The sequence below is a fragment of the Delphinus delphis genome, chromosome 14 (assembly GCF_949987515.2).
Source record: "Delphinus delphis chromosome 14, mDelDel1.2, whole genome shotgun sequence".
NCBI classification, from domain to species: Eukaryota; Metazoa; Chordata; class Mammalia; order Artiodactyla; family Delphinidae; genus Delphinus; species Delphinus delphis.
The window spans coordinates 32,371,237-32,397,891 of record NC_082696.1 but is presented as its reverse complement, the minus strand read 5'-3'; positions in this window follow the sequence as shown (position 1 = coordinate 32,397,891).

Here is a 26,655-nt window from a genome sequence, read left to right as displayed (position 1 = left end):
CTACCCACCCAAATCTCTCTTCTACTTATAACTGTAACATCCCCAGGGGTTTCAGATTTTCTTTTACTTGTTCCCCTGTGGTCTTGGTGTGATTTTTGATGTGAATAGTCTCAGGAAATGTGGTAAATCCAAGCTCTGTCAGTTTAACAAAAACCTGAGGGACAGCCCTGAAATGGGAAAAGCGTCAGGGAAAAGGAAGAAACAAGTCCACTACAGAATATGTACAAGCACATGACAGAGTACTTAAGTCCCTTACTGCCAGCTCTGAAGCACCATCATTTATGTTTTGGTTGGGTTTTGAACATCTCCAACTAGAATTAAGATGCCCAAAGTATTATCTTTGCCAGGTATAAGGACTGGTGGGGAAAAAAAACGGAAGGAGAAACAACTGCAGTCGTTCTGGATGTGACAGCCCAGCGAAGTCCTGCCGAATTTTCTGATTTAGAAAACGAAGGGCTGCATGGCACATGGGGACCTCTGTGCTCCCTCCAGCCCCGACACGATTGGTCTAGGGTACATCATGTCGTGAACTTCCCTGACAGTGTGACGGATCACACTTCCCACATTGGCAGGTTATACAGATACGATGGTGACAGCTACCAACTGATTCAAGGCACAGTGTCCCCAAATCCCTGACCTCTAGAGATACTAGATGGCTAAGAGTGGCGAGCAGCAAGCTAAATAAGGGGGCAGGTGTTTTGCCCCTTTTACAGGAAACTGCAAATCATTAAGGGGAGCCACAGGATAGCAGCTTTAGCCACTAGTGTTCCTAACTCTTTTTCCTGGAACACAGGTGGTGGTGGTGACACTTAGCCATTCCTGACAATCCCAGGATGCTGAACATGCCTCAAAGACAATGGCCAGTACGTCTGGTCTTCCTGTTGAGAGAAAGCGGGCACAGCAGGGACTTGCTTTGGAAAAGGAAGCTGGTATTAGGGGTTTATCTTACTGTTTAGAGTCGACTTCATCTCAAAGGATAGCAGCCGCATGTATCACGTGACAGTGCTTTGATCATGACCTCTCTTCTAAAGGCGGTCCATCACAGCATCTGCCATGCCCACTACCCTGCCCACAATCCCTAGAAAAGAAGTAACTAATCCTAGACAGCCACTCTCTACAGCATCCATGTCCAGCCGGAACGAGCTAATGACTCACCTAGAGATCAGTGTTAAAAACAATGCCTTCAGGAGATCTGGTTTCCAGAACCGATGTTAATGCTAATTATCTCTGTGACTTTGTGCGTGGTACCTTTTCTATGCCTCAGTTTCCTCACCGTGTAAAGAAAAGGTTAGTTAGATCACAGGGGGCCTCGGATCCCTTCTACCTTTAGTCCTTCTGTGATAATGACATAAATCATCTAAGTAGTACCTTTTTTTTGGCCACGCTTCGAGGTTTGCGGGATCTTAGTTCCCCGACCAGGGATCGAACCTGGGCCCCTGCAGTGAAAGCACCAAGTCCTAACCACTGGACCACCAGGGAATTCCCAGTAGTACCATTTATTATGCTTGCTTACTGTGTGCCACGCACCCTACTAAGTGCTTTTCATACATCCTCTACTTTAATCCTTCCAACAATAAGTGATGACAATTTTATCCCCACTTTACAGGTAAAACAAAACAAAGACTCAAAGACAGGATTTACAAAGGGTTCTATCCTGCTTATACCTTTTCATGTCTTTTTAGTCAAAAGGTGTGCTCTATTTAAAAATCACACAATTTCACAGTGGGCAAACCCCCCAAAATTCACATAAAACTAGATTAAAAATAAAATGAAATAGACTTTTTACAACCGCTCTATTTTATCAATTGATGGCTTTGCTTTTTACTCTGCTTTTTAAACTGCCAAATCGAGTGAACAGATTCATTATTTTCAACACAATATTGCATAAATCCGGATGATTCCTCTGACAAGCCTCTGAGGAGATGTATGACCGTAGTACTCTGGTACTCAAATCAAAAGCAGCCTTAAGAAAATGATTCTTCTAGATCTGGGGCCTCGCGTTAAAAATGCCTTCACCAGGAGTGACTGCAGAGCCAAATGTGTTCCATCCACATGTCATTTCCATTAAGCATTAATATGAAGAGGCAACATTCTTACCAGTTACCAAAATGAGGTGAACTTTTAGCTTTAATGTGATTGCCACCTGCTGGCCAAAAGACAAAAATCTTCCCTCTGCAGCACAGGAAGCTTGGAAGCACAGAAGGACAAACGGAAACAAATGAATTCTTTATCATCAGCAAAGCAAGTTTGGGTGACATCAGGTTAATTTCTAAAGCAGAAGGGAAATAGTATTTAATGTGTCTATTTTTTCCCAGGTATTGCGTTAGGTACTTCATATATACCATTACTTTTTTTTTTTTTTTTTTTTTGCGGTACGCGGGCCTCTCACTGTTGTGGCCTCTCCCGTTGTGGAGCACAGGCTCCGGACGCGCAGGCTCAGCGGCCATGGCTCACGGGCCCAGCCGCTCCGCGGCATGTGGGATCATCCCGGACCGGGGCACGAACCCGTGTCCCCTGCATCGGCAGGCAGACTCTCAACCACTGCGCCACCAGGGAGGCCTACCATTACATTTAATCAGCCCCAAACAATGTGACTGGCCTAAATATCAGTAACACCATTTTAACTGGCTTCAGACTCCACAACCAAAAAGTGGCCACGAATTCAAAACCAGGTCTCACCCAGACCTGGTTCATCATCATCAATGCATACTCTTTCCATTTACTCCATTATTCTTCTCAACCATGGTATGTCCGAGTAAGCTTACACTGCACAGAAGAGACTGCGGGATTGAGGCTTAGGAGCAGAGCTACAACTCACCGAGGAGAGTCACAAAGCCTTCCTGGTAGTTCACAAGTTACGCAGAGACAAGCCAGATAAATACTTCATAAATTTGGCAAGAAGAGCATCAATGATTAGTCAAAATAGGGGAAAATGAGAATACCATGACAGCCATCAATAAAAGCAATTTCAGGGGTTCAGAAAAAAATAATACATTTTACATTAAAATTTCAAACATTCAGCCCTTCAGCAAAAAAGTCTGAAAAAAGGAGGGTTGGGTATTTGTCTTTGGTCCATTTAGGAAACGCTCACCTGCGCACCCATCTCTTCATGGCCACCAGTGTACTGGGTGCCCGTGTGGCACAGACACAGCCCAGCTCCTGGCCTCAAGGAGCCCACAATCTAGTTGGCCAAATACCAATATAAAAGCAAAAGCTTCAGTACTCAAAGCCCCTTTCTCATCCACCATGTTCTTTTGTCTCTGAGAGGCACTACCACTGAAAAGAACAATGGCTAGTGTTTGAGTGATAACTCTGTACCGGACACTGTTCTAAGTTAGTTAATATATGTAAAGTGCTTAATCTTCATATAATGGTATGAGATAACTGGTCTCTTTAATCTCCCTTTTATCCATCATGCAAGGGTAAACAATTTGCCTAAAACAGATCTCTTAAGTGATTAAGCTGGTGGTGTTCAAACCCACGCACTTTGCTCCACAGTTCAGATATTTAAAGACCAGGCTGTGCAGCCTCTAAGAGAAGTATGATTGTCCTCATTTCAAAGAAGCGCAGGAACAGAAAGGTCAGTTAACTTATCAGATGTTGCACAGTCAAGTAGCCAGAAGTGGAACTTGCTCTCTAACCAGTAGTCCAGTTCTCAACTACTACCATCATGTTGCTTCTGAAAATAACAATGATGATACAACATCAAGCATACAGAATATAACAAGCATAAAGAATATTCATCCGTGTCACCTAAGGAAGTTCAAGGTCAGGTTATTGGGAACAGAACCTGTAGCAGCGATGACTACAGAGCGGGCGTATTCCAAGTGAGGCTGCTTAGAGGCTCTGAGTTACTTCCAGACCCATCCATCTGTGAACTAACTCCTCTTCTGTCTTGGATGCCCAGCCTCCAAGAGAGGCCTGACACAAAGTAACAATCCTGTAGGTGAGGAGAGTGACTAACTAGACATCTCAGCCTCTATGCTCTGAAGAAGCATGTGAACTCCCATTTACAGGATGTACATGGTTTATCAAATTAGAATGATCATCAATTTCTGGGGCAAATTCAAAGGGCAGTTTTACATTCTGGAGTCAATTGGAAAGATACACGAGTCACAGTCCACTCCATACATCCCATGGAATTAACACCCACACAAAATCATTATCCTCAGATGAAGTTTTACCTAGAAGTTTTAGGAGGAATAACCATTATTATTTAATAAGCACATCTCACATTCATCTAAAACAGCCATAATTGGAAAATATAACTAGTATTTACCACTAATCAAACAAAATATTGACACTAAGGTAGTGGGAATAATGAGATAGACAGATCTGGAAATGACCCTGTCCAGAATGAGAAAGACACAAAATCATGGCTAATGGTCACCCATGAATAGACCTAAAAAATTTTGACAAATTTTTTTTCTTTGATTCTTTTTACTCCATTTCTCAGGACATTAATACTTGTATGGCTCCATGTTTTCCTTTTTCTTTCTTTTTTTTTTTTTTTTTAAACCAGAGCATGATGTGTTTGTTTTCCTTTATTAGGACTATGAAAAGAAGACAAAGAAAAATGCAAGTGGAGAAAGGAAAAGCATACACTGGGAAATGTAGGTGACTCCACAGAGAATTTTACAAGTGAGTTATAATTTTCATTGTTCTAAAATTTTTCTTTTTGTTGTGGTACGTGGGCCTCTCACTGTTGTGGCCTCTCCTGTTGCGGAGCACAGGCTCTGGACATGCAGGCTCAGCAGCCATGGCTCACGGGCCCAGCTGCTCCGCAACATGTGGGATCTTCCCGGACCGGGGCACGAACCCATGTCCCCTGCATCGGCAGGCGGACTCTGAACCACTGCGCCACCAGAGAAGCCCTAAAATATTTTATAATCATTGCCAGTAGCTTAAAGACTTAAAGACAGATACATTGTGCTCTGTCCCTGAGCTAAATAAACTGTATTTGCTCTAATATCACATTTCAAGAAAAATGTGTATCTAGAGAGGATTGGGATGGTATGAAATTCCCAAAATAGATCATACGAGACAATGTGGAAGGAAATAGGGATGCTTGTCCTCAGAAGGACAAAAACATCCAGAAATAGCAGTCATTACGCTGTACACCTTAAACTTCCACAATGCTATACGTCAATTATATCTCAATTAAACAAAAAAATAATAATGGTATTTACCAAATGTGTATTATACACCAGGCATTGTGCTAAATAATTTATGTGCATTATCTCATTTAATCTTTACAACCACCATTTGAGGTAAGTAATATTATATTTTACAGACAAAGAAACCAAAGACTGGAAATACTCACCCAAGATTATTAGTTGACAATGGGGAAGGTAAAACCATTCTGCAGGTCTGCCTTACATTTAAAGCCTAACACCTTATTCAGTCTGCTACAATGGCCTCAGTGTAAGAGACTACAGCCCAGCCTCTATTGTAGAGGCTGGGGTTCTGGCAGCGGTTGGCTGCTACCACCTGAGAATATGATTTTAGGTAAAATATCATCTCAGTGCATCACTCTTCTGTCATCTGCAAAGCAAGAGTTGGGATGACCACTGAATTTTCTTATAGCTCAAATTACATAACTCCAAATATTTGAAAGTTTATTGAACAGAGAATGAATTTTGTGTTGCGCTAGATGACAGAACTAGAATGAATCTGATTACTGAGAGACCGTCTATAATATATGGATTTTTATGGCACTGCTCAAGAATAAAACGGAGATTTACAGAATAAGAATATGTGAATGAAAACATAGATCTCAAACTCACTCGTTCAATGTTGAATACATCTACATTTTAGCTGTGTTTTGATATACTACTACTAATGGTGGAGTAGGGCCAAAAGTAGACTCAGAATTCAACTTTTATAATAAAATAAAATTCTAAAATTATACTCTGTGCACCTTCGGTTCTTTCCCCCGCCCCCATACTCAAGACAGTGTCCTTCAAAAGAACTAGTAAAATTCTGAGTCCCCTAAACACTAAAATAATTTTAGTGATTTCAAACAGTTTACACTATAATTTGACAGTGCTCATGAAAAATGTTTTAAAACATCCATAACCAACAAAAAATTTCATGGTAACAATATTAGAATAATCCATTCGCAAATATAAAAGTTTTAAATGGCAAATTGTTTTTCTGTCAAACTAAGATTATGATTTTAAAAAGTTGAAGACACTGATAGAAAATCCATGTTGTAGCCATTCTACTCTAAAATTTAAATCATCACTTCTGTAGAGATGACATGCAGTCTTGATTTCTAGTCTCAATTTCTCTCCATTTTAATATGCCAGTCTTGCATTCTGTCTACTGCTGGATATCTCTCTCTTTGGGGCATCCCTTCAACATCTTAACTCCATGTGCCAATGCTATCAGTCTGTGAAGATTACAGAAAGGTATCTCAAAGGACTTTGCAAAATGACAGCAACAAAAAGTCTGCTGATCCAAAGTAACCTCAGGACAGCAGGACCCTGCCAGTGGGACAAATTTATAATCCTATTAACATATCTAAAGAATGATCAAAGGAGTGAGAGAGGAGAGGCTTGAGCAAAGCAGGTGGAGCCGACAGATGCATAGGAAATGGCAGTTTCTATCCAAATGATATTCAGGGGGCCTAGAGCCTCAGCAGCTGACCGTGGAGGTCGGCTAGACCTCATCCCACAGAGAGACATCCCGAGCCTAATGCTTCTAGCACCCCTTGTTTTTGCTGACGAACCTTTTCGCATGGCTTCACATGTTGGTCTGCCCAGGAGATACTGTGTTAATCAGACTTTCAAGAATTTCCTATTTCTGTGTCACTGACCCCTAATAACATGCCAGTTAAATGGTTTCTGAGTTGACTTTACAGAGGATGAATTGATCATGTCTACTGAAAACTCCAGTTCCTGTAACAAGTCAAATATAATACACAAGAAGAAAAAGATACTCAATTGAAATGTGTTCACAAGTGAACCAGGAGACATACAAGAATATCCGTAGACATTATTTGTATGGGTAAAAATTGAAAACAGCCCTAACTTCTATTTACAGTAGAGTGGATAAATGATGTTTCTCCATAAAATGGAACACTGTACATCAATGAAAATGAATAAACTACACTTATTTGAACAATGTGGATGAATCTGGTGAGCATAAATTATAAGCAAAAAAAAAAAGCTAGGCAGTACAGAATACATATTGCATCTTTACATTCATAGAAAGTTCAGAAGAAAAGGTAAAACTGTACCATGGTTTTAAGGATGTGTGCTTAGATGGCAGTTCTACCCAAAAAAAAGCAATGAATTGGTTATCATATAAGTTTAGCAAGTAGCGGGTGGTGAGTGAGAAGGAAAGGGCTCAGGGTTTCTGGGGGCTGGCAGTATCCTATTTATTAACCGCGGTAGTGGTTACTTGAATGTTTGCATTGTGATAAATCACAGAGGAATAGATTCTTGTTTTGTATATTTTTCTGGGTCACGGACATGCATATCTTCAACTTAGATAATGTCAAACAAACAGTTCACCAAAGGTCTTCTACCTCTACCTTCCCTCAGCAGTATAGGTGAGTTCCCACTGTTCCACACTATTGTCAACACTTGGCATGGTCAGTCATCTGGACTCTGCTAGGTGAAAAAAACTTTTAAAATCATAGAGTTGAGTTTTATCAAATATAGACAATCAAATAATATTTCTCCTTTTTTCTGTTAATGTAGTAAGTTATAATGATTGACTGTCTTTAAATGGTAAACCAATGTTACATCTCTAGAGTAAGCCCAACTTGATTGTTACACATTATCCTTTTCATATGTTGCCAGACTTGGTGTGCTAGCAATTTTGTCAAGGACGTTTGTATCGAGTGTCATAAATCAGACAAGAATGTATACGGTGGTGGGTAGAAGAACGTCCTCCTCCTAAAAAGTCTGTGTCCTAATCCTTGGAATCTGGGAATATGTTACATTACACGGCAAAGGGAAATTAAGGCTGCAGATGGAATTAAACTTGCTAATCAGCTGCCCTTCAAATACGGAGAATATCCTTGATTATCTAGGTAGGCCCACTGGAGCCACAAAGGTCCTTAACAGTGGAAGAAGGAGGCATAAGAGGAGGTCAGAATGACACAGTGGATAACGATTCTATTGCTGTTGTTGACTGGCTTTGGAGCAGCAGGAACAGGGCCAAGAGCTAAGGAATGCTGACAGCCTCTAGAAGCTGGAAAAGACAGTTTCTCCCCTAGAGCTCGGGAAAGCAATGTAGCCACTAACACATTGATTGTAAGCTAGTGAGACCTGTAATGGATTTCTAACCTACAGAACTGTAAGATAATAAATCTGTATTGTTTTAAGCCACTAAACTCATTGTAATTAGTTACAGTCACAGTCGAAAACTATCACATGTGCTTAGGTGGCAATTCTACAAAGAAAAGCAACGAAATTATCATATCAATTTCTTGTAATAAACTTCTCAGCATTTGATATCAAGGTAATTCTGATCTAATAAAAAATGTCAAGTGTTCCCTCCTTTTCTACTGTCTCAAGAGTTAAGAAAAAAAATTACATGAGAATTTTTCTAAGTGTTTTGTAGAATTCATCAATGAAGCTATCTAGGCTAAAGGTATACTTTGTGTAAAGGTTTTAGTAGCAAATTCAACTTATTTAATAATTATAGGATGATGACAATATCCTATTTCTTTTGTGAAGTTACATTTACTAGGAATATGTTGATTTCAACTAAATTTTCAAATTTGTATAATTTTCAAATTTGTATATGTTATTCATGGTATCCCCTTATATTTATAATACCTTTAAGATTTATAGTTATATCATGTTTTCTTTGATATTGATTACTTGTGCCTTCTCTTTTCTTAATCTTAGACTCACCAAGAGGTTATCCATTTCATTTGTCCTTTAAAGAATCTGCTTTAGGATATATGATTGTTCTTTATTGTATTTTTATATTTTATGTCATTAATTTCTGTTATCCTCTTTTTTCTTCTATGCTTTTAAGCTAAATTTGCTAGTCTTTTTCCAGTATCTCACATGGGATGCTTAGCTCATTGAAATTCAGACTTTCTTCTATTCTAACATATGCATACCAAGCCATACGTTGCCTTCTAAACAGGCCTTAGGTTTAACTGCCTCTCACAAATAGTAATATGCAGTATTTTTATTATTATTCAGTACAAAGTATTACCTGATTTTAGATTAGATCCAAGAATTAATTAGAAGTGTATTTATTTCCAACCATAGGGATTTTTCTAGTTTTTTTTTAATTTAATTTTATTTTTTTATACAGCAGGTTCTTATTAGTCATCCATTTTATACCCATCAGTGCATACATGTCAATCCCAATCTCCCAATTCATCACACCACCACCCCCACCTGCCGCTGCTTTCCCCCCTTGTGTCCATACGTTTGTTCTCTACATCTGTGTCTCAATTTCTGCCCTGCAAACTGGTTCATCTGTACCATTTTTCTAGGTTCCACATACATGCGTTAATATACGATATTTGTTTTTCTCTTTCTGACTTACTTCACTCTGTATGACAGTCTCTAGATTCATCCACATCTCTACAAATGACCCAATTTCGTTCTTTTTTATGGCTGAGTAATATTCCATTGTATATATGTACCACATCTTCTTTACCCATTTGTCTGTCGATGGGCATTTAGGTTACTTCCATGACCTGGCTATTGTAAATAGTGCTGCAATGAACACTGGGGTGCATGTATCTTTTTGAATTGTGGTTTTCTCTGGGTATATGCCCAGTAGTGGGATTGCTAGATCATACGGTAATTCTATTTTTAGTTTTTTAAGGAACCCCCATACTGTTCTCCATAGTGGCTATATCAATTTATATTCCCACCAACAGTGTAGGAGGATACCCTTTTTTGTTGTTAATTTCTAGCTTATTAGAATCGTGATCAGAGAACTTACTCTGTAGGATTTCAATCCTTTGAAATCTGTTGAAAGGTCTCCTTTATCCAGTATATAGTCAGTTTTAACAAATGTCTTGCATATGCTGAGAAGAAGGTGTATGCTGCTGTTGCTGGGCACCATATATGCTTGTTCAGGCAGGGTTGCTAATCATGCTGTTCAAAGTCTCTACACTTTTACTTGGTTTTCTGGTTTGTTTTTTGTTTTTTCTCTCTCTGCTTATTCTATTAGCTACCCAGAGAGATACGTTAAATTCTCCCACAATGGTTGTAGATTTGTGCATTTCTCCTTGTAACCCTGTAAATTTTACATGGTAGTTATCCCTTATTGCAAATTAATGAACTGGCATTCTGATCTTTACTTCAGTCTTCCATGAGTGTCATTTAGAATAAATTAGGCTCTGAAAGTACAATGGCCTCTAAGTACCCCCAAGGAATGGTCTCTGAATCAGAGGTCCTCAAACTTTGTACCCTTGAACCCCTCTGTCAGTATGATGAAATCTCTGGATACTGTCTCAGAATAATCTTTTTAAATACATAAAATAAACAGGATAACAAATGAAATCAATCCCTTTAAAAGATCATTATCAAAATGTTAAAAACAATTGTGATACTGTAACAATTGTTTCTTTACCAGTACATTCAATAACAAGATCTAATGATGGTTCTTACAATCTCTGTAATTTAAAAGTAATGATAAGCACAAAAAGCTTTAAGATATTTGCAACAGTTATGTGATATGAAAATACCTGCCATATCTACTGGTGACAAAATAACAGGTTCTACTAACACTACTATAATTTATTACTTCCATTCTTAATTAAAAGAATCATTCGGACTTCCCTGGGGGCACAGTGGTTAAGAATCCGCCTGCCAATTCAGGAGACACGGGTTCGAGCCCTGGTCTGGGAAGATCCCACATGCCGCGGAGCAACTAAGCCCGTGTGCCACAACTACTGAGCCTGTGCTCTGGAGCCCGCAAGCCACAACTACTGAGCCTGTACGCCACAACTACTGAAGCTCGCGTGCCTAGAGCCCATGCTCCGCAACAAGAGAAGCCACTGCAATGACAAGCCTGCGCACCACAACGAAAAGTAGCCCCCGCTCACCGCAACTAGAGAAAGCCCCCGCGCAGCAACAAAGACTCAACACAGCCAAAAATAAAAAATATAAAGTAATAAATAAATTTTTAAAAAATCATTCAATTTCAGTGAGACATTAGTGAAAATAAATTTGTAATTTTTTCTGTCCATGTTCACAGACACACTGAATTCCATCCATTAAAGGGTTCAGGTTTCTGGACCATATACTAAGATAGTCCAATCAGAGATCAACCTTTCAGAAGGTGCTATGATGCTGTTCTCACCTCTAGCTCACTAACTCCTGTTTACTCAATTCTTATTCTTATGTTTTCTTCTCCCCCCGCCTCACTCTTGCTCTTTCTCACTCTATTTTATAATAAAAACAAATAAATAATTTTCTCCCTATTCCCCATTTTCCCCCAACTTCACTATCTTAGTAAATGATATAACCATTTTCTTAAGAAATATGACTGTTTCCTTCTCTAAATCCTCAATGGAATATGTTTCTTTTATTGCATTTATCATGCATTTTACATTATGGATGTTTGGTACACTAGCCTTATCTATACTAGACAATAAATTTGTATAAAGTTTTCATGCAGTATGAAAATAGTTTCTCAAAAAATATTTGTTGAAATGATGTAATTCACTTTGTATCCAAAAAACCTTACCCTCTAAAATTACATTCCTCCTTGATAAATCAGCTGAGTGAATGAAAAAAATTTTTGCCTCTGATATTTCCTTTTGATTGTCTTTTTTCTTTCTTGAATAATCTAAATCTAGATGAGACCCTCATTTTATTTATATCAGTCGAAACCTGGAAACCATCCAAATGCCCAGTTACAGAAAAATGGACAAACTGTGGTATTTCCATATGATGAACAGTAAAAAAAAAAAAAAAAAAAAAAAAAAAATTTAGCTATTGATACATGAAACAATACAGGTGAATCTCAAAAGCAACATATACTAGCCAGATACAGAAAACAAGCCAGACACAAAAGCATACATATATTCCATTTTACATAAAGCTTAATAATAGACAAAAATAATATATGGTGATAGAAGTCAGAATAGTGGCGATTTGGGACCAGGATCTGAAAACGGCACAGGAGAACTTTCTGGGATGATGGGTATATACTTTATCTTGATCCCGATTGATGGATACACAGGTGTATGTACACATATGTATACATTCATCAAGCTGTGCACTTAACACATTTACATTTTGCCATAGATAAATTATGCCTTAAGAAGTTAAAAGAAAAAACCTGCAGCATTTTCGTAAGAAAGTCTACCATCAGGTACTGAAGATAAAGCAGTAAATAAAACACTGTGTGATAAAGAGTAAAATGAATAACATACTGTGATTGCAAACCTCTTTTGACCAAAGTAAAATATATGACGAGTGACATAATCTGAATGGCAACCTTGCAGAAACACTCCTTGTTGACTTCTAGTTTTTATTACAGCTTAATGTGTATTAATACACATGCAGTAACTGTTCATTGTAGAAAATGTAGAATTTCCAAATAAGCACAAAAAAATTAATTATCCATAATCCAACCACAGAGAATATTTTCTTTTTATATTGGCTAAATAACTTATTTGTTCTACTATTGAGCTGTATCCAACTTAACAAGGAATTTCTAAGCATAAATTCTAGGATCACTTTAACATAGAAAATATTGCTCTCTAATCAATTCATCTTCCATTAAAAAACAAAATGAACAATAAAACAAGAAACTCAACTGAGACACATTTTTTTGATGACTTTTTTCAAGAAATAAAGGGAATATGGATCTGTCCAACAATTACAAAGTACATTTCAATCACATTGAAAAATATAACTAAGTCTGATGGGGGTGTTTAGCCTTGAGCATCCCTGATTTTAGTCACTGGTTTTTGGAAACAGTCAGTACATAAAGGATCCATAGCCTTACAGAGAAAGTAGGGTGGAAACAGATTCAGTCTAAATAATGAAGTGTTCTAATGGGTCCCCAAGGACTACAGCAGCATTTCCCAATGAAGGGTCGGGGAGAGGTCAGTTGTTCTATGGTCTGTGTATTTAGGAAACAGGCCATGCCATTTCTTACCCTAAGAAAATCAGAATTCACATAGTAAAGTAATGCTCTAAGTCCTAAAATGGAAAACAAAAACCTGTTTTTTTTACCGAACATTTCCCAAACTGATTTGGCTACCTAAGCCCCTCTCCTTCTACTTCCAACTCAAGTAACAACTAAGAACATCTCAAACTAAGACCACTCTTTGGAAACACCAGCAGATCAGCTGATCAGCGCCCTTCATGACGGTCCCCATCAGCCGTCTAATCCTACCTCTCTGTTCTGCCACAGACACACCTGTCTGCCACCACAGCAAGCCCACTGCCATCCCCGTAGATGCCCTGGTGGCTCGCGGGCTCCACGCCGTGGCACGTGCTGCTTCCTCAGCATAAACACCCTGCTGTCTTTGGCCTCCCTAGCTGGTCAGCGCCTACTCATCCTTTACGTTAGAGTAAAACCTGCTCTGCTGGGGAAGCTTGAGCAAACCTGCCTCTAGGGCTTCCATTTACATTCCAATCTTCTCCATTCTAGACATTTCTTCAGTATATTATGATTGTCTTCTTCTGTGACTCCCTATACACAGGTCTAAGTGAGATCTCTGGAGGGTAGGACTTTTTCCTTTTGGTCTTGCACTAAGGTAGACTGGCAGATGGGAGATTCTTAACAAATAATGGTTAAATGAATGAATAAATAATATAAGCACGTCTCAGGGAGGTGAGCCAAAATGGAATAGCTGTTAAATTAAGATACCCATTTTCTTATTTTATCCACAAATCTATGGTATTAGAATTCTTACTAAAAGTGTATTTCTGAATGACTCCAGATTTCCCCATTTGTTACCAGGTGAAAAAGCAAATGGACTTAATGCCCCTGAATTGTACACTTAAAAATGTTTAAAATGATAAATTTTATATTATGTATATTTTGCCACAATTTTTAAAAAGCAAATGGAAACAAGAAACATTTAGAAGGTTTTTTTGTTTTTTTCTGATTGCTGGGGGGTGGGGGGAGGCACAGTAGAGTAATACAGTACCTACAATCATTTTTAACCAATTTCTTTGAACAGACGAGCAATTTTAAAATGTGCTGAGCTGAAACTGAAAACAAAACTGAGCGTAAAAAAAAGTAAACAAGTGAAAAAAGTTATAAAAGACACGTGTTTCTATTATGAAATTGAAACACAAAGAGTCCCTTAATTACAGATAATAGAGAAGCATTGCTGCAAATTATATCCCCATTAGTACCACTTAAATTGCAAGGACAGCTTACAGCTCACAAGTGACTATAAAGTTAGTTAACTGGTTTTACAATAAAACACATTCTCATACCACATAAGAACTGTCTGTGAGAGAGATTTTTATGTAGCTCATAAGCCTGTTCCTAAAGATATCCCAGTAGAGGGGTTCCTAGTAGATTTTGATCCGTGAGAGATGCTTGTAACAACAGATCCCTAAGGCGTTTACTCCTCATAAATTTTCTTCAAAGGGGACAACATTTCTGGTTTGTTTTAGAATAATCTGGAGTCGTAACTTTATAGGCAAGCTGCTTCTTTATTCTAGATCCTCAATCAAAAGCTCTGGTATTTATAAGATATGCCGAAAAACCAATTACATTTAAACTTGATCCATCATTCACATGACTTATAAATACATGGACCAGTACATTCTGGTACTTTTATCTTTGTCACCCTTAAAATTAAAGCATTTTTTTAACTGGCTTAACTAAGATTTTCCAGGTTTCCCTTGTAAGTAAGGCAGCATGTAACTATGATGAAAAATGATCAAAGAAGAAGAAATTAATACCTAAAACAGAAAAGATACTTTCCTAGAAACAGGTACAGCATAGCAGGTAAACAGCATTAATAACAACTTTGTAAAACAAACACAAAAAAATCCTCCTACAATTTTCTCTGTTCATATCTTATAGCTATTGTTTTTGTTAATCAAATGTGAAAAAGATAAAGAAAAAAGGATCCATTTACTATCATGATTTGGCAGGAGACAATAAATGTAGTCTTTTCTATCACCTTATTTTTATTGAAACTAAGGCCAGGAATTTTTGTACTTTTAAACTTTACCGCACGATCTGTTATAGGCTACACCGAGTTAATGGATCTATTTTTTTCCCCTTTTTGTAGACAGATAATCCAGGATCATAAATTAGAAGAAGCCAGTTCATCTAGCATGAGCGAGTGGGGCTGAGCAGCCATCAGCTGCTTCCTCTTTATCCCACTGAGCAATTACTAAACAGTCGAGCTACAGAGACATTAACGGACATCAACACACCTCTCACTTCCGTTTCTCACTTCCTTTTCCTGTAAAGATTTGGACCAAATAGATAAATTCTGCTGGTACCTAAATGACTAAGGAGAGGAGTATAAAGTAAAATCTATTTAAACAATTCTGCATGATTTGCCATGCCCTTTCATTATGAGGGCATAATTTTCTCCAAACGAATAAAGTACCAAATGCCGTTATTTCGCTGCTACTTGATTTACTACTAAGGCCGAGTGTTTAGATTCTGACAAAATGGACTCATTAAAATGATCTTCTAGCTTCCTCACTGTGCAGTTTTCTTTGCCTGGGTCCATGACTGTCCCTCCACAGGATTCTAAACTCGAATTTCTGACTCATCCTTCTGTTGATTTCTTGGAGTTGACAGTGTCCCTGCCTGTCCCTCACAACTTAGCCCAATTCCCCCAAACTTCACTTCTGACAGGCCAGATTTAGATACCAACCAGCCTACCTTCTAGCTGACCCAATTCCAGACACTGGCACCCCTGGCCTGCCACTTTAATTGTAATTTCTAGACTGGATAATCCACAAAATAATGGGTATGAAGTTACTTTGCAGTAATTCTTCAAGCTATTCTGGGAGGTAGGAGAAGAGACTCATGTGTCATAGCCAAAGACTCAGACTAGATCATAAGGACTCTGATTCAGTGAGTGACATATACCAAGGGAAAGAGTAGATCTTATTAGCAAATTATGAAACATGCAAGAGAGTCAATAGAACTATAATACATGATCCACTGAATAAGGTTTATCATCAAAACATAACTGAAGAGAAATTGGTTACTGGTATCAGGTCATCATACATTATTTAAAGAACACTGTATATTATTTAAAGTATGCGAAAATAGTAAATAGAGTGTGTTTGGTCGTTCTCAACAAATCTTGTTCATATAATCACAAATTTAAAAGAACCTCTGGATAATACCACAGGGGTGAGGGTTAGGGGGGAGACACAGAATAGCATGTATGGTCTCTTGTCACTTCAGCAAAAGCCAAACATGTTGGGAGAATAGGAGTTCTCCCAGGTCTATGTAAAACCCACTGGTAGAAGCAGAATGTTTGAAACCTGTAGGCTTCTGTCTGTGCTGATGGAGCTCTTCTCTCACCATTTGAATGATATATGTTTACTAAGAATAAGGAAGCTATTCAGGCTAATTGGACCTATTATATTAAGTAATTTAACTATATATTATTCAAACTGACAAAATATGAGTTCAAAAATAATTGTTTCTATGAGAACTAAGTTGAAAGTCTTGGGAATCTTTTATAAAGGCAAATTGCCAAGAAAAATGCTGTTGAATTGGGTGCAAGTGAGGTAACTATAAAAAATTAAAGAGAAATGTATAAAAATCTAGCATTCTATACTCACGAGTGGAGAGGTTTTAAGCTCTAGGATTACAAGATTTTTATTTTTTTATAAAACAACACACTTCAAAATACATTATGCCCATTATGTTTCTATATGATTAGATGAGCATGAAGACAGATATGGAAAGGTACACAGCAGGCTGTAAATATGGGTTTCCTGTTTCTGTATTATTTTGTTTCAAAAGCAGTTACAGCTTGGGGGAGAGGTGAGGGAAAAAAGATTGTCCATGAGAAAAAAGTTACACAACAAGTAACATCAGATATAAAGAGAATCATGAAAGGATGGTCATTCAAATAGTAATGGTGGTTATCTTGAAACAATTTTAGCTTTCATACATTTCTTTACGTTTGAATATTTTACAATGAGCAGTATTTTACATAATCACAAGAAAAATGAAACTAGTTTTTTCATGTTGGATTTTTTTACTATTAAAAAAAGAGAGAAAAGAGACCATGGGACTAATTTTAGGGAAAAATCAATGACTAGACATTGCATGAAAATGACTTTTGATCCTTGATGACCTGCTTTTACACAAGAGGGGAGTGACTGCAGTGAATCACCCGTGCTCCACCCAATTTCTATAACCAAAAGTTTCATTCTTCAGGGAGTCAAAGGATCTGCTGTTTTCAAACCTCATACTCTCAGTTGGCAACACTTGGCCTTATTTCCATACTTTCTTCTCCATCTTTGTCTGCACTGTTTTAATAGAAAATTAGCATCACCTTTTATATATCTATGTCCCGTAGACCTACTTATGACTCCTAGTCAGCCTGCCTACTGGTGGATTTTCAATATTTAACTCTGGGCCAGTGCTTCATTCAAGCAATGCATGTCACAGGTTATGGTTTATTTGTAAGGGCAACACATTAGCCTTTGGCTTCCCAATAGGGGACATCGGATGGGAAGGTGTTAATTGCAAGGGTTAGGGGACTTTAAGTTCCAATGATATAGTCCCAAATATACAAGGGGGAAAAGTCCTAAAGAAATCTTGATTTTTTAAGAACGTCTGCTTTGCTTAAGGGAAAATTTCATAGGGAACAAATTCTTGAAAAAGAAATGATAACTTTGCTACAGCGCAAACTAATAATTCAACAAGATCTGGGACCTGAAAGAATCCAGCTCTTCTTACTATGTTCCAGCAATTCTTTGGAGATCTTGAGAAGTGAACATTCACATATTCTTGAACACTTTTTTCCAACATTTTCCCTTTTCCAATAAAGCTCATTCCTTAGACTTCAGTACTGCTTTTAAAAAAAAAAAGGCCATCCTCTACACAGTCTATTTTCTTCTCTACTAATTCAATTATTCATTAGACAGGTTTACATTTATGGTGTGCATCAGGTACTCTACCTAATGCTAACTCATACATAGGGGCAATTCAGGCTCACAGAAGTTACCAAACACGTGGGTATTTCTATATGGAGAGTATGTGGTAAAACTGGGATTGAGACACATTTGGAACCTCCTGGATTACAGGTGAGAGCAGGTACAATGTGCCCAAGACAGGGACATGAATCCTCCAATCCTCCATTTTTGCTAATTGCTTAATTAATGAAAATCTACCTTTAGGGTAGATTCCATAAGATGAGGTTTACTTTGCAGTGGTTCCATCACCTTGGTTGGGATCTAGAGCTGTTTGTCTATAAATTTCCCCAGGATGATTTGAGAGATAAAAATAGAGTATTCTCACGCTATTGCAGACTGACACCAATTTACCAGGTCCACTGCAAAAACTCATCTATCCACTCTGAGTTAAAAACATGGTGACTAAGAAGAAACCTTCCTTATGTGGTCCTATAGTTCATACCAGACTATAACGGACGCTGTTTCCCGTTTTATTAAAAGTTGCCTGCAGGTAGAAATCGGAGTGCATCTCAGCACTGCTGCCTTTGGCTTATGCTAGAGTCCTGACACTGAGCCTGCCTGTCTCACTTCATGGCTGTTCTCATCCTGTCTTAATAATTCATTTGGTTTTACTTTCACTTACACACAAACACACACACCACACAAATTTATCACTAGAAGTTATTACTCTATTTAATATTAATGTCAACATCAAGTATTCTAAGTCTAAAAATACAATTATTTCTCACGAGGAAGAAAATATGGTTAATTCCATACATCGTTTCTCCTGAAAGTAATAATTAGATTACTCAGATGCTATACACACTGTAATGCACAAAACCAGACCTTTACGTCTTATGGTTTTGAAAGCAGCAATCAAACACGAAAATCATCTAGTTCAGCAGGATTAAAGAGTTTGCAGATCATCTGCTTTCCATTTTTCTTCTCTGTATCCAGTTACTGCAAAGACAGTCAATATAGTGTGGAAGGGGAATTATCAACTTTGGTGTCAGGAATCCCAGGTTCTCATTCTGGCTCTAACACTAACCTGTCATGTGACCATAAACAAATGCCTAACTTCTCTGGTCTTAGTTTCCTTATATGTGAAAAGAAAAGAAAGATGAACAAATAACCGCTAAGACCTCTTCTAGTCCACTCCCCTCTCATTCTAGTTTCCATTTTGGACCCACTGATCCGGCTTTTGACGATGCTGCTCTACTTAAAACTTTTACTGGGATTAAGTGTGAATTTTTGTTGTCATTGTCTAGCACCCCCATTAGAAAAAGAAGATCACATTGTTCTAAGACTGAGCAAACAACTGCTCTAATTTGTCCCTGGTTTTATTGAGATAGAACCGACGTACAACATTGTGTTAGTTTATAGTATACGACATAATGAATTGATACACGTATATACAGTAAATGATCACCATGATAAGTTAACATCCACTGCCTCACATAGTTACAATTTTTTTCTTAAGATGAGAACTTTTAAGATCTACTCCCCTAGCAACTTTAAAATATACAATACAGTATTATTAAGTACAGCCACTATGCTGCACGTTACATCTCTAGGGCTCACTTATCTTATACCGGGAAGTTAGTACATTTTGACCCCCTTCACCCATTTCCCTCACCTCCAGCAACCACAAATCTGGTCTGTTTCTATGAGTTCCATCTTTTTTAGATTCCACATAAAAGTGAGATCATACAGACGCCATAAAGAACTGAGGAAGCAGGAGAGATGGAGTACTACCAACTTCTCTGTGAAATGAAATTTGTGGTTGTTTGACACTGTTGACAAAGGATGTTATTAGACTGTTCAGAATTACAAATGAGGTTAGAAGGACTGTTAGATATTAAGCAGATTCTATTTCACAATAATTAACAAGGATAGAAGACTACACATGCTAAATCATGTCAGAAATTTCCTTCGGCTCTTTCAGGCATGCCAGGAAGAATCTGAGTCACTTTTATTGCTTATCCTATTCCTGTGCCCCTGAAGGGGAAGGAGAGCGGGAGGGAGAGCGTTAGTCATCTGCAATTAATTACTCATTGAATTTGCTAAACCATAATCATTTTTCCTTTTGAGCTTTCATCTAAGTATCTCTAAGAACTTCTGAATATTAATTATAACAACACTGTCCTGAAATAATTTTGGGCTTTGATTAAAATCGCATGCCCTACTTTTGATTACTCTCTTTAAGTGTGGAGTCTAAAAAAATCCTAGAAGGTTAGAGCTTAGAAAGATGTTAAGCACATCAAACCCCACACCTCACCTTTTACTGATGAGGTTCTGAGACTACAGAGGTTAAGAGACTTGCATGATTTCACCTAGCTAATCTCAAAGCAGATTTAGCATACAATGAACCACATCCTGTTCTCCGAGGCCTCCCTTGAGCTTGTGCCAAAATAACATATTTCATAATAATCTTCCACCCATTCACCCCCTAAGTTACTAAAAAACTTTAATTTATGGATAACTTTCTTAGACACAAGGCCAGCATGTTGGTGGGCATGGCTCTGCTGCCGTATCATGGGTGATCTGGGAGCCTAAGCAAAAGATATTTTCCTTCCTGAGATTTTTTATGTTTATGTCGTCCTCTCAAAATTAAGGTAATCAAGATTAGGTTAATCACCAATACACGAGAGTTGCATACAATTTTGGAGTTGAATAAAATGAACGGTGTGGGCTTCCCTGCCGGCGCAGTGGTTAAGAATCCGCCTGCCAATGTAGGGGACACGGGTTCGAGCCCTGATTCGGGAAGATCCCACATGCCGCAGAGCAACTAAGCCCGCGACCCACAACTACTGAAGCCTGCACGCCCTAGAGCTCGTGCTTCTCAACAAGAGAAGCCACCGCGATGAGAGGCCCACACACCACTGCAATGAAGAGTAGCCCCCACTTGCCGCAGCTAGAGAAAGCCTGCACGCAGCAACGAAGACCCAACACAGCCAAAAATAAATATAATAAATGAATAATAAATCTTTCATTTAAAATAAATAAAATAAAATGAACTGTGTTCAAATCCAAGAGAGCAGCCCCTAAACATCAAAAGGAAGTTCACTTTATCTGGCTAGTAACATTAGAACCTGAGTTCAAGCATCATGTTTCCCGCAAGGGATCACAATCACTGGTGAAATAGCTTTTAAGTGACCCATGGTGCCTAAGCTTCTCTGGGAAACAGTGGGCCTGTGCTGGGGGTGGTGGTGAAGACACTGGAGTATGACTGAGAAAGACGAGAACGTGGAGAGGATATCTAAAGAATATTTCAATTAATTCACAATATGGCATAAGTCTGGCTCTCATGCCACACTTTTCTCAAGGGAAGATCATACTAACATGTTTAGATGGTATATTAGCAGCATGCAATAATTACATCATAAGTTCCCAAGCAGAGGCTGTCTATCGCAAGGACTTTCTTTGCTACCAGTTACCATAGGCTGTTTTAAGTTAGAAACTGAATAGCAACACTGAATACTGTAGAATTGCACTTTGCTTAGTAATACTTGAGTTGTTACAATATTTGATTATCCATTTGGTTGTTACAGAAAAATTCTTAACTGTAATTGATGGTTGTTGCTGTAGTAGTATATTGCCTATATTTCTACCTCTACTAATGGGCTTTATGTGCTAGATTTTAATATCTTTGAGCCGGGGCAAGTGCACAAGTCTTTTTAAAAGAAACATGGTTTACTTGCACAAAACTGATCAGTTTTGAGAGATCGTAAATGCCCTTGAAGTGTGAGTGTGAAACAAATGGTGAGAATTTGAATAGGTCCCTCTTATTGCAGTATTGAAATTAAGCCTACTTAATTTATCAAGTCATGTTCATGCCCTGATTTTATATACTTGTATCTATCATTTTTTATATATATAAATTTATTATTTTATTTATTTAGTTTTGGCTGTGTTGAATCTTCCTTGCTGCGCACGGGCTTTCTCTAGTTGCGGTGAGCGGGGGCTACTCTTGGTTGCGGTGACTCCTCTTGTTGTGGAGCATGGGCTCTAGGCGCACTGGCTTCAGTAGTTGTGGCACGCAGGCTCAGTAGTTGTGCCTTGCAGGCTCTAGAGCGCAGGCTCAGTACTCGTGGTGCATGGGCTTAGTTGCTCCACATCACATGGGATCTTCCCGGACCAGGGATCGAACTCGTGTCCCCTGCATTGGCAGGCGGATCCTTAACCACTGTGCCACCAGGGAAGCGCAAAGTTGGACCTTAAGAATCAGACAGACCAGGCTCCTCCCATCAGTAGCCACAAGACCCTGGGCTTATTACCTTACCCCCTTAAGCCTCAGTCTTTTCATCCCCAAAGTGAGGATAATAAATGAATCCCCCCTCAAAGAACAGTTGGGAAAATTAAATGAGATAATACAAAGAAACAGCAGCAAATGTTAAGCACACAGTAAGCACTCAATCAATTAACTCTTAAGCTTGCTTCAAAACAACTGACCTGTCTTTACATCAGCTGGTTAGCTCTTAATGGTTTATGCAGTTGTGAAGAGCAAAGATACTCATGAGGCATTTCCTTAAGGATGCTATTTTCTTCTCTCCTGGAAAGCTGTTTTTAAACATTAACATAGACTAGTGTGTCGCTTTCAATTTTTTTTTTTAATTTGAAAGTACTGGGCTTAAACAAACACATCTATCCACCATTATATTTTATTTTTTCAGAGACATTCAGAAAATGATGTGAAATTATATTGACCTGGGTTGCATTAGAGCTTCTCATCTGAATACTGAATCCTTTGTCTCCACCCTTGTAGTTTCTTTCTTTTGTTTTCTACCTTTTGCTTTACTCTGTCTCACTAGGCCCTGTAACTCCTCAAAGAAGTCACAATGACCAGAAAAAGAAATTTTCAAAAAAAGATTATGAGTAATAGTTGAAAACAAATAAATTGACTTAATAGAGCCCAAAGTATAGAAGTTTCATGACCTAAAAACAAATACCTCTAGAGAAAAAATGTGTACCCTTTTTGACTGTTTTCTTTGTGTCTTGCATAATGTCACAAGCCTGCATTCCTGGTAACATACATTGCAATGTCCAAGAAAGCATAAAAATTCATTTTATAGAGCTCATAGGAATATTCCTTGACTGTATCATCTCTTTCAGATATTCAATTTCCTTTAATTTTCTATGGTAGGGCCAGAATTACTTTATAGAAATAATGCCAGGAGATCTGTTTGGTTAATGTTCTGCCGAAAATAAAGAATTGGCTTTCTGCTTAGATTTATCAAAGTTCTACTCCAAATTGTAGACAAGGTAGGGTGTTATATTGGCAGAATATCAGGTCAGGTGTTCCTTACATTAGGTATCGGTAGACTGAAATCATCAATGATTCACTTCAGAAAATAAATTCTGTTCTATTTCAAAATAGGGATTACATGCATCCTATAAATGGCTCCCAACTCTTTTGTTCTCATGCGCCGTCTAGTGTTACTTAAGGGAATATTTAGCTAAATTCTCATCCTGGCTGGGAAGATGAAAGGCTTACTCTAGAAAGAGATCATCTAGTCCAAAGCCCTGCCCTCATTTTTCATATGAAGCCGACTCGTTGCTTTCTGGAGGTAACACAGATAATTACTGAATATCCTTAGATATGGGATTATATATTATTCTGGGATAGTGGGGGACATTCTCCATAACACCCTATTGACTTACTCTATTTCCTGTTCATAATCATCATCATTTACTAACAGTTTCAGGGACATAGAACTGAGGTATACACAATATTCATCATGGAAACTTAAGTATTACAGTGGCTTTGGAGGGAGACAAATAGCTGTGATTTGGAGAAAGTTACATACTTCACTCAGACTCTGTTTCATCACCTGTAAAATGGACATCATCACATGTATCATATCTATCTCAGGGGGCTGTTACGGATTTTAAAAAAAAGAAATATGTAAAGTCCCTATTAGAGTTTATGATCCATGTAAGCAGTCAATTAATGGCAGCCACTTTTAACATTGTATGAACATCCCCACAGAATGGAGTTCTCAGAAGTCAATGCTCGGTTGGATAAGAACCCACCTGGGCAAATCAAACACAGATTTGTACAATAACTGGAGTACCCTTGCTTTCTCCTTACTAGCAATCCTCCTCCTGTGATGTGCTCACAGTGTGATGGGTGAGAGTAGTGACTCTAGTGCCAATAGGTGGGGCTCAAACCCCAGCTTCTCCACACAGAGCCTAGTGACCCCAGACTTCCCGCTTGACTTCTCTGTGGTGAAGTTTCAACATCTGTCACATAAGGATCGTGATAATTACCTATCTCATTGGGGTTTTTTTGTGGGGATTAAATATGTTGATATATGTACCTGGCACATAGCAAATGCTATATAATTTATCTTTTATTTAAGTATTAGCTGTAAATTAAAGCAAAAGTCAACCACTTGGCCTAAGTACTAATAACACTTGTAGATCTACTAACTGATATTCAAATAAACCTAAGTTTTTAAGAAAAAGATTGCTACAATATAACAGCTGATTTCCTTAATCAGAAAGAACTAGGAAAACGTCTATATCTTAGGTGTTTCTAATATATATTGTTTTAAAATGTCACCTTTCGGAAAGACCCTTTTTGACAGAAGTATTTCTGTTTTAGTTTAACCAATAACAACAATTTCCCCTGATTTCTTTCTCTAAGCCCCGTACTGTGCTGTGTGCTTGTGGTCATTCTGTCACCTAATCCCAAGGAAGGAGGACGGCATGCCCCATTTTTCCCAACTATACAGATGAGGAACTGAAGCCTTAGAGAAATTAAGTAACTTACCCAAGTTCACAGAGCTATAGCATGTATGAGAAAACAACAATAACCACAATCCCAATCCAGGAATGTTTATAACTACTAATACAGTAGTTATAATGGCCTCTCCACTTACGAATGGTTGAAACCATGTCCTGTAAACACTTCAAAGTGAAATAGTCCCCAGATGCTAAATTGTTTAACCTAAGTCTCAGTTTTCCCTAAATATAAAATGAGAGTGATCAGATCAGATGGTCAAGATACTAAAAACTCTACAGAGTTTAAAACAAATATTTCCACTTCATGAATCTTGTTGGTAAATCTAGGGTTTTTTTAAAAATTTAAAATACATCTACTTATGATTTTTCTGTTGGATTCTCTAATTATTTAGTGTTCTAAAAATTATAAATCATCCATATCATCTATAATTTTTAAAATTATAAATAAATCATCTACATATAAACAAAAGTTTGCTTTGGTATTATCTAATTCTCTATTCAAGAGCTATAAAAAATATCTCTTCTTATGTACATATTAATTCTATTTGGTCATTTTAATAATGCTTAAATTTTCTACAAGTCTAGAGTAAAGAAAAAAATCACCCCACAGGGTCTAAATTCTCAATAAAAGTATACAATGCTTTAAATCTATAACAAAAATATCCAATATTATAAAACTCGCTTGTTGATTAATTCTACATATTCTTCTCTTAGCCTATAATATTTAAATATTTAATGTTAAAAATGTCATCACTTTAACCATTTACTCATTGGCCAGTCTCAATTTCTGTATTTCAGTAAATGTAAAACAAGAGAGAAATTTGCCAAAAGTCAGCCTAAATTTTAGCAGACAAAAACATCACCTGCTTGGCATTTTGTTTTTATTTTCCTCAAGTCAGCCAGACATATTTATTAGAAAATGGAAGACAGTAATATTAGTTCACTTTTTCATTCTTAGCACTCAATTAACACACATCCAACAACTGGAAAGGTACTTGTTATTATAGTACTGACATGATAGACAGCACTAAAGTCAGTCTAAGCCCCCGTAAGTCAACCCGTACAACCAAACTGTTCAATGGCCTGGCCACTGAAGGTGAATTCCATCTTAGTTCCTAAGATAAGGGAACTGAGCTCTTGATAAGTTAACACATTAGTGTAGCAACTACATTTGGCATGGAAGGGAGAGGAGGACACCCCCACATCCCTGCCCACCCATTGTGAGGTCCATAATCTTCCACCCACACCATTCACTTTCTCTTCACAGCACTCATAACGCTGACATGTTTAGTAACTGTCTCTCTTCTCCCATCAAAATTCAGGTTCCATGACATCAAGAATTAACCCTTCTTCTCACTCCTGTATCCTAGTGCCTGGAATAGTATCTGACACAAAATAGGTGCTGGGAAAATATATTTACTAAGTAATAAAAATAAATTATGCAGGTAGTTGAAAAATGACTTTCTCTTTCTGGATAATTTTTATCCCTAATCCCTTGCTGTTAGTTGTTGTCTTGTCCACCACTCCATCCACTATAACCAATCTCCTCCTGCCTCAGCTAACAAGTATCTCTTAATCTGAAAACTCTTCATAGTCAAGGGCAGACAGGGACGGTTTGATGTTGAGCTGTTAAGGGTCTCCCTTGAGTTCTGAGGATGCTTGCTCTTAAAGGGCACCACTTTCCTCCTGGGCAGGAGACACTTCACCTTTTACCTCTCCTCTTGAAACTTCTTTCTTAGGAGTTTTTTCATAGACTAGATGCTCTCATTCAGCAACATGAGCTTTGTACATCTCCATCATGTCTGGAGTTACAAGGTTCTTTATGTATTGA